This window comes from Hylobates moloch, unplaced genomic scaffold (assembly GCF_009828535.3).
Source record: "Hylobates moloch isolate HMO894 unplaced genomic scaffold, HMol_V3 SCAFFOLD_1, whole genome shotgun sequence".
NCBI classification, from domain to species: domain Eukaryota; kingdom Metazoa; phylum Chordata; class Mammalia; order Primates; family Hylobatidae; genus Hylobates; species Hylobates moloch.
This window is the reverse complement of record NW_026652276.1, coordinates 10,905,769-10,913,529: the sequence shown is the minus strand read 5'-3', so window position 1 is coordinate 10,913,529 and position 7,761 is coordinate 10,905,769.

The following is a 7,761-nucleotide window of genomic DNA, read 5'->3' as shown; positions in this document are numbered from 1 at the left end:
GGCTGCTGGGACAGAGTTGTCCTGGCTGGAATGGAGAAGGCTGGGAGAGGGGCAGGTTTGGAAGAGAACGTACTGTGATGGCGGGAATGTACAGAGTCACAGCTTTTTAGAAGAGCAGATTGTCAATATTTGTCAAATATTTTGCGAGGTGCAGGCCATTTAAACCAGCTAACCTACTTGTAGCAATTTATCTTAGAAAAACAGCAGGCTAGGAAGCGAAGAAGCACAATGGGCATATAAATATCTTCAAGGCTGCTTTGCTTGCAAAAGCAAACGTTTGGAAAAACATAAATATTTTCAATCAAATAAAATTCAGTGCATCAAAAGATAGAACCCTATATATCCATTAAAATATAATCTGCCCTGGATGACATGGGGAGGTGGTCAGAAAATTCGAGGTGAAAAACAGCAGATCAGAAAATTATACAATCTCACTTTTTACAAAATCAGCTTTGTAGGTGTGCGTATGTAGGTAGAGAAAACCTGGAAAAATATACATTGATTGCACATTGAGCTGGATAACAGCAGTTATCCTAGGAAAGTCTAATTATGGTCAAGGCAGATGTTATGGGCTGAATTGTGTTCTCCTCCACATTCATATGTTGATGCTGGGCACGGTGGCTCACGCCTGTAATCCCAGCACTTTGGGAGGCCAAGACAGGCAGACCACTTGAGGTCAGGAGTTTGAAACCAGCTTGGCCAACATGGTGAAACCCCATCTCTACTAAAAATACAAAAATTAGCCAGGCATGGTGGTACGCACCTGTAATCCCAGCTACTCAGGAGGCTGAGGCATGAGAATCGCTTGAACCCAAAAGGCAGAGGTTGCAGTGAGCCAAGATCGTGCCACTGCACTCCAGCCTGGGCAACAAAGCGAGACTTCATCCCGCCCCCACCCCCAAAAAAAAAAAAGAAAAAGAAAAAAAAATTGTATGTTAAAGTCCTAATCCCCAGTACCTCCGAATGTGTTGGAAATAGAGTGGTTACAGATATCATTAGTTAAGGTGAGGTCGTTAGGGTGGGCCCTATTCCAAGATGACTGATGTCCTCATTAAAAGGGGAAATTTAGATACAGACACACAGGGAGAACATGGTGAGAAAATAAAGGCAGAAATCAGGGCAATACCAAATACACACCAAAGAATGCCTAAGATTGCCAGTAAGCCAACAGAAGCTGGGAGAGAGGCAGGCAGCCAATTCTTCCTCACAGCCCCCAGAGGAAACCAACCCTACTGGCGCTTTGATCTTGCACTTCAGATCCTCCAGTGCCCTGAGACGGTAAATGTTTCTTGTTTGAGCCACTCCACTGGGGTACTTGATTATGGCAGCCTTAGCAAACTAATACAGCTGACTCGCTATCTCATCTGAAATTTCCACACTACGCAATATATTTATCTTCAGAAAACCTAAGTATTTTCATTTTAAATAGAAAATTTAATTAACAATTAAGTTATCTGGGTATAAACAACTTTCAAATTTGTATTCCTGTTGATGGCATTTTCATTTTCTGAGCGGTATTCTGAAAAATTCAGGTAAAACAATGTTATTGTTTTAAAAAATGTTTTAAATTGAAAAAAAAATTCAACACCCTGCTGGGGAGGCTGTCAGAAGGAGGTAGCAGTAGTGGCAGTGCTGTTTGGTTTGACCGAGGAGACCTTTGTGAAGAGCAATGAAGGTATCCATTGCAGTGTTGTTTATAACAGTGAACAACTGGACGCAATCCGAACAACCAGCAGCTGAAAGTTCTCTGGGTTACAGCACCTCCCAGCTGTATGCCATTTACCTCATTTAATCCTAATCTTCTTATTTAGCCATTATTACCTGTGAAATAGATAACGTTTCCCCCAATTTGTAGAAAGAAACATCATGAATATGAGAAAAGGCGTTCATCTTCACTAGCAATGTTTTAAAGTTAGGAAAAGAAGAACAGAACAATATGAATAGAAGAGAAAGAAATTATTTTAAATTAAAGAATTGTTTTAAATGCAGAAATAAAGTAATCAGAAAACAAAAAATATAATAGATACATCCAAAAGCTGGTTCTTTAAATTAAAAAAAAACATAATCAGCAAATATCTGGCACTTCCACTTTTTTTGAATTAAAACAACAACAAAAAAATTACAATATTGAGGTATATGTTCTCATGAAATTAAAGGACATGTTTTAAATGACTTCACTAACTGTTGATAAGAGCATGGTGTCACCAGTTCTCGCAAGTATGGCTGATGATAAATTGAAAAAAATTCTGGAGAGGAATTTAGCAACTTTTATAAAAAGCCTAGTATATGGGGACGAACATTTGTACACAAAGATGTTTACGCAGGCTGGAACTCTTGAGCTCAAGTGCTCCTCCTACCTCAACCTCCCGATTAGCTGGGGCTACAGACACGTGCCACCATGGCCAGCTAATTTTTTATTTTTTATTTTTGTAGAGATGGGCTTCTCACTATGTTGCCCAGGCTGGCCTCAAACTCCTGGTCTTAAGCAATCCTCCTACCACAGCCTCCCAGAGGCACTCGGATTACAGTCAGAAGCCACCTAAACTGGCCCTTTCTCAGCTCTTCAAGGGCACCTGCCTTCCTTGTCACGAGCCCTCCTCCAGCATCTTGAAACCAGGAACACTGCATCGAGACTTTCATTGAGTCCTTCCTATGTTTTTATTTTATTTTATTTTATTGAGACGGAGCCTGGCTCTGTCACACAGGCTGGAGTGCAGTGGCATGATCCTGGCTCACTGCAACCTCTGCCTCCCCGGTTCAAGCAATTCTCCTGCCTCAGCCTCCTGGGTAGCTGGGATTACTGGCACCTGCCACTGTGCCAGGCTAATTTTGGTATTTTTGTAGAGGCGAGGTCATAAACTTAATTACATCTGCAAAGTTCTTTTATCATGTAAGGTAACAGGTTCCAGAGATTAGGATATGGATGTCCTTGAGAGAAGAAGGAGGCATTCTGCCTTCCACAGGAGAAAATGTTGAAATTATCTTCAAGAGAAAAAAAGCAGGATATTAATCAGGGTTTCTCAACCTTGGAGCTATTGGTATTTTAGACTGGATAGTTCTTTGTTGTGGGGACTGTCCTGTGCATTACAGAATGTTCAGCAGCAGCCCTGGCTTCTACCCACTAGAGCCCAGTGACACACACAACCCTCCAGTTGTGACAACTGAAAATATGTCTAAATTTCCCTGTCAAGGAAGGTCAAAATCGCCCCCAACTGGGAACACACACACACACACACACACAGTGTGGTCCTAATTTTGTAAAAAAAACAGCACACACACAAACACACACACGCACATGCGTGCATGCTCGTATATACGTAGAGTACAAACTCTTGAAAAATAACAAAATATGAATAGTGGTTATCATGGGTTTTGTCATAATAGTTGTTTTTTGTTCTTTCTGCTTTTCTTGGCCTTTCAGGTTGGAATAGCTCTTACTTGTAAGCATTATTTCACAAAGCAATTTCGCCCCAAATAGATTTTCAAACACGAAATTTATGTTTTTATTCCTAGGAGAAGTGATACTTGATAGCACTTTGCAGTTCTAATGTACTGTTGGGTTTCTAAAATCTCTATTCATAACTAAGTGATTTTTTTTCTTTTACTTGTCAGATTTTTGTGTCAGAATACAAAATCTATGCTAAAATTAATTGAAGCATCAATGGAATTGGCAGTGCCTTTTGTTTGAAAGAACCATCCAGTTAAATGGTTGGGCTGCTCAGAGCTGTTTTTTGGAGATAATTGCTTGAGAACTTTTTCCAGTAGTTTCCTTGATTACAGGGTATTATCATTTTCTACTTCTTCTTGAGTCCATTTTGGCCATTTATACTTTTTCATAAAATCACCCACATCAGGGCATTTATATTCATTAGATAGGACTGTATAGAAAAATACCTTATAATTTGTCATATCCACTCTATCTATAGTTTTTTCTCTTATTTATTCATTATATTTTCCCGAGATTTGTCTCTTTCTACTGATTTTTTTCAGAAGAACTGCCTCTTCAATATACTTATCAGTTCTTTAGATTTTCTATTTTCTCATTCATTTTCTTCCTTCTGTTTTTTGTTTGTTTGTTGTTTTGTTTTTTTGTTTGTTTGTTTGTTTCTTTTTGAGACAGAGTCTCACTCTGTCACCCAGGCTGGAGTGCAGTGGCGCAGTCTTGGCTCACTGCAATCTCTGCCTCCCGGGTACAAGCAATTCTCCTACCTCAGCCTCCCGAGTGGCTGGGATTACAGGTGCCCACCACCATGCCCGGCTAATTTTTGTATTTTTTGTTGTTGTTGTTTGGAGGGAAGTTTCGCTCTTTTTGCCCAGGCTGAAGCACAATGGCGTGATCTCAGCTCACTGGAACCTCCGCCTCCCAGGTTCAAGCTATTCTCCCACCTTAGCCTCCCGAGTAGCTGGGATTACAGGCGACCACCACCACGCCTGGCTAATTTTTGTATATTTAGTAGAGACGGGGTTTCACTATGTTGACCAGGCTAGTCTCAAATCTTCTGTTTTCCTTAGGTTTGTTTTGTTGTTCCCTCCCTGGGTTTTTGGCTGTCAATACTTAAGTCATTTGCTTTATTTTTATTATTTTAATTATACATTCTTATTTTTTTAATTATGGATTTTCTTTTTCTTTTTCTTTTTTTTTTTTTTTTTCAGACGGAGTTTTGCTCTTGTTGCCCAAACTGGCTGGGGTGCAATGGCATGATCTCAGCTCACTGCAACCTCCACCTCCCAGGTTCAAGCAATTCTCCTGCCTCAGCCTCTCGAGTAGCTGGGATTACAGGCATGCACCACCATACCCAGCTGTTTTTTTGTATTTTTAGTAGAAATGGGTTTTCTCCATGTTAGCCAGCTGGTCTTGAACTCCTGACCTCAGGTAATCTGCCCGCCTTGGCCGCCCAAAGTGCTGGGATTACAGGCGTGAGCCACCGCACCTGGCTAAATTCCGGATTTTCACAAGGATTGCTGAGTCCCATTACCCATTTCCCTTTCTTCTTTAGTAATAGGAACTGATTTAACTGCACTCATTGCTACCTAGTTTAAAAGACTACATTTCTCAATCTTGAGCTCTATAATTTTTCTAGTTTGACATCTGCCCCTTTCTTTCTTTTTGCTTTTTTTTTTTTTTTTTTTTTTTTTTTTGGCAGAGTCTCATGCTGTCGCCCAGGCTGGAGTGCAGTGGCGCAATCATGACTCACGGCAGCCTCATTCTCCCAGGCTCAAGTGATCCTCCCACCTCAGCCTCTCAAGTAGCTGGGACTACAGGTGCACACTACCATGCCCAGCTAATTTGTGTACTTTTTGTAGAAACGGGGTTTTGCCACGTTGCCCAGGCTGGTCTTGAACTTCTGGGCTCCTATCCTTCTGGCTCGGCCTCCCAAACTGCTGGGATTACAGGTGTGAACCACCGCATTTGACCCGCCTCTGTATTTCATTCATGACGTTTTCAGATATGTAAATATATCAAATTTCCATCATGATTTCTTGCCTTTAGAAAGTGCCTGCTTTATATTCACCAATGTTTTCTTCTAGCACTGCTATTTCCATTGCACTGAAATCTTCAGTCATCACTACTTTTATTTTAAAATTCTTGGCAACTGCAAAGTATTGGCTTTTCAAAATAAATTTTAGCATGATTTTTCTACTTGTCCACAAAAGTATATTAGGACTTTGATTGGATTTACTTTAGTTTGAGCAAGAATTGACATTTTCATAATCTTCCTATCCAGAAGTATGGTTTGTCTTCCCACTTACTTAGCTTCTTCCCCTCAGCAGAATTTGTCCCTTCCTTTATATCGTTTACAAACTTGTTCCTAGGAATGCTACATTTGTAGTTGCTCTTGTGAAAGGGCTAATTTACCATCATCGTGCTTCCAGCTGCACTTTGTGATGGTGGGTGTCCCCGCAGCTGGGTGGCTGGGGCTGTTTGCAGACAGCCATTTTAGTAGAGTCCTTGTGGGTCAGCCTCCCCTTCCTGCAGTCCGGGTATCTGGAGAGAGTGAGAATCTCATGTGAAGAAGCCCCTGGGAGTAGGAACTGGTGGGGATAGAGATTCAGTCCCGAGGGTTCTCTCTCCAGAACCAAGCACTAAATCACCTCTCTCCAAAGAAGCTCTTTCCACCAAAGAATTTCAGCATCACATCTAGCTCTGTGGCTCACCCTGAGACCACATGTGCAGCAGGATAATCAACGAAAGGTCTAACAGAAGCTTCTGAGCTGATAATGAAGGACTCTGTTCCTCCTTCTGTCAGCCACACCTATCACCCATGGTAGCTCCTATATGAAATCCGACCTACCATTATGAAAATCTCACCTCCTCATCTGTGAAGCGAACATGACACGTTAAAAATGAGATTCTGGGGACCAGGCACAGTGGCTCACCCCTGTAATCCCAGCACTTTGGTAGGCTGAGGCAGGTGGATTGCTTGAGGCCAGGAGTTCAAGACCAGTCAGGCCAACATGGTGAAACCCCGTCTCCACTAAAAATACAAAAAAATTAGCCAGGCATGGTTGCACACACCTGTAATCCCAGCTACTCCAGAGACTGAAGGACAAGAATAGCTTGAACCTGGGAGGTGGAAGTTGCAATGAGCTGAGATTGTACCACTGCACTCCAGCCTGGGCAACAGAGTGAGACTTGATCCAAAAAAAAAAAGAAAGAAAGAAAAAAAAGAAAATAAGATTCTGAAGGCCAGGTGTGGTGGTTCATGTCTGTAGTCCCAGTACTTTGGAGGCTGAGGCAGGTGGATCGCTTGAGCCCAGGGGTTAGAGACCAGCCTGGGCAACATGGCAAAACCCTATCCCTAAAAAAAGAAAATAAATGAGACTAAGTTCCCAGATAGGTATGTACTCAGCAGTGAGGTGCACATATATTCACTGAGAACACGTGCCAGAATGTTTGTAGCAGCACCGTTGGTTATAGCCCCAAACTGGAAACAATCCAAGTATCTATCCACAGTGGAATGGATAAACAAATTGTAGTACATGAAAGAATACCTACAATCATAGGAATGAACCAACTGCCAATATATTTCAACACAGACTCTCACAACCATAGTGTTAAGGATGCCAGACAGAAGACAGCACATAGCGTGAGACTCATGAATGTGAAGTTTTAAAAAATAGAGAAAGCTCCTCAGTGAACAGGAAATTAGGATAGTGGTTACTCATGGGTAAGAAGTGGTGACAGGAAGAGGAATGAGGGGCCATCGGTGGATCTGTTAACGTTCTGACGCTTGACCTGGGTACCTTGTTACATCAGCCCTAGGAAACTATTAGAAAAGACATCTATGAAAAACTTGCCACTAATTACATTCCTAGTGAAACAGCAAACACTTGCTCTCTAGGATCAGAAACAAGGTAAGGATGTTCACCGTCATCTATACCACATTGTACTGGAGCCCTTACTTGTAAGCCAAGAGAAAGAAAAGGCATAAAGATTGAGGAAAAGAGGTAAAACTGTCTTTGTTCTCAGATGATGTGATTATGTATATAGAAAACCCAACAAACCTATTTAAAATACCATGACTAAAACATCAATATATACAGGTTGTAAAGAATACAAAGTCAGCTGGGCGCGGTGGCTCACGCCTGTAATCCAGCACTTTGGGAGGCCAAGGCGGGTGGATCACGAGGTCAGGAGATCGAGACCATCCTGGCTAACATGGTGAAACCCTGTCTCTACTAAAACTACAAAACAGTAGCCAGGCGTGGTGGCAGGCACTGTAGTCCCAGCTACTTGGGAGGCTGAGGCAGGAGAATGGC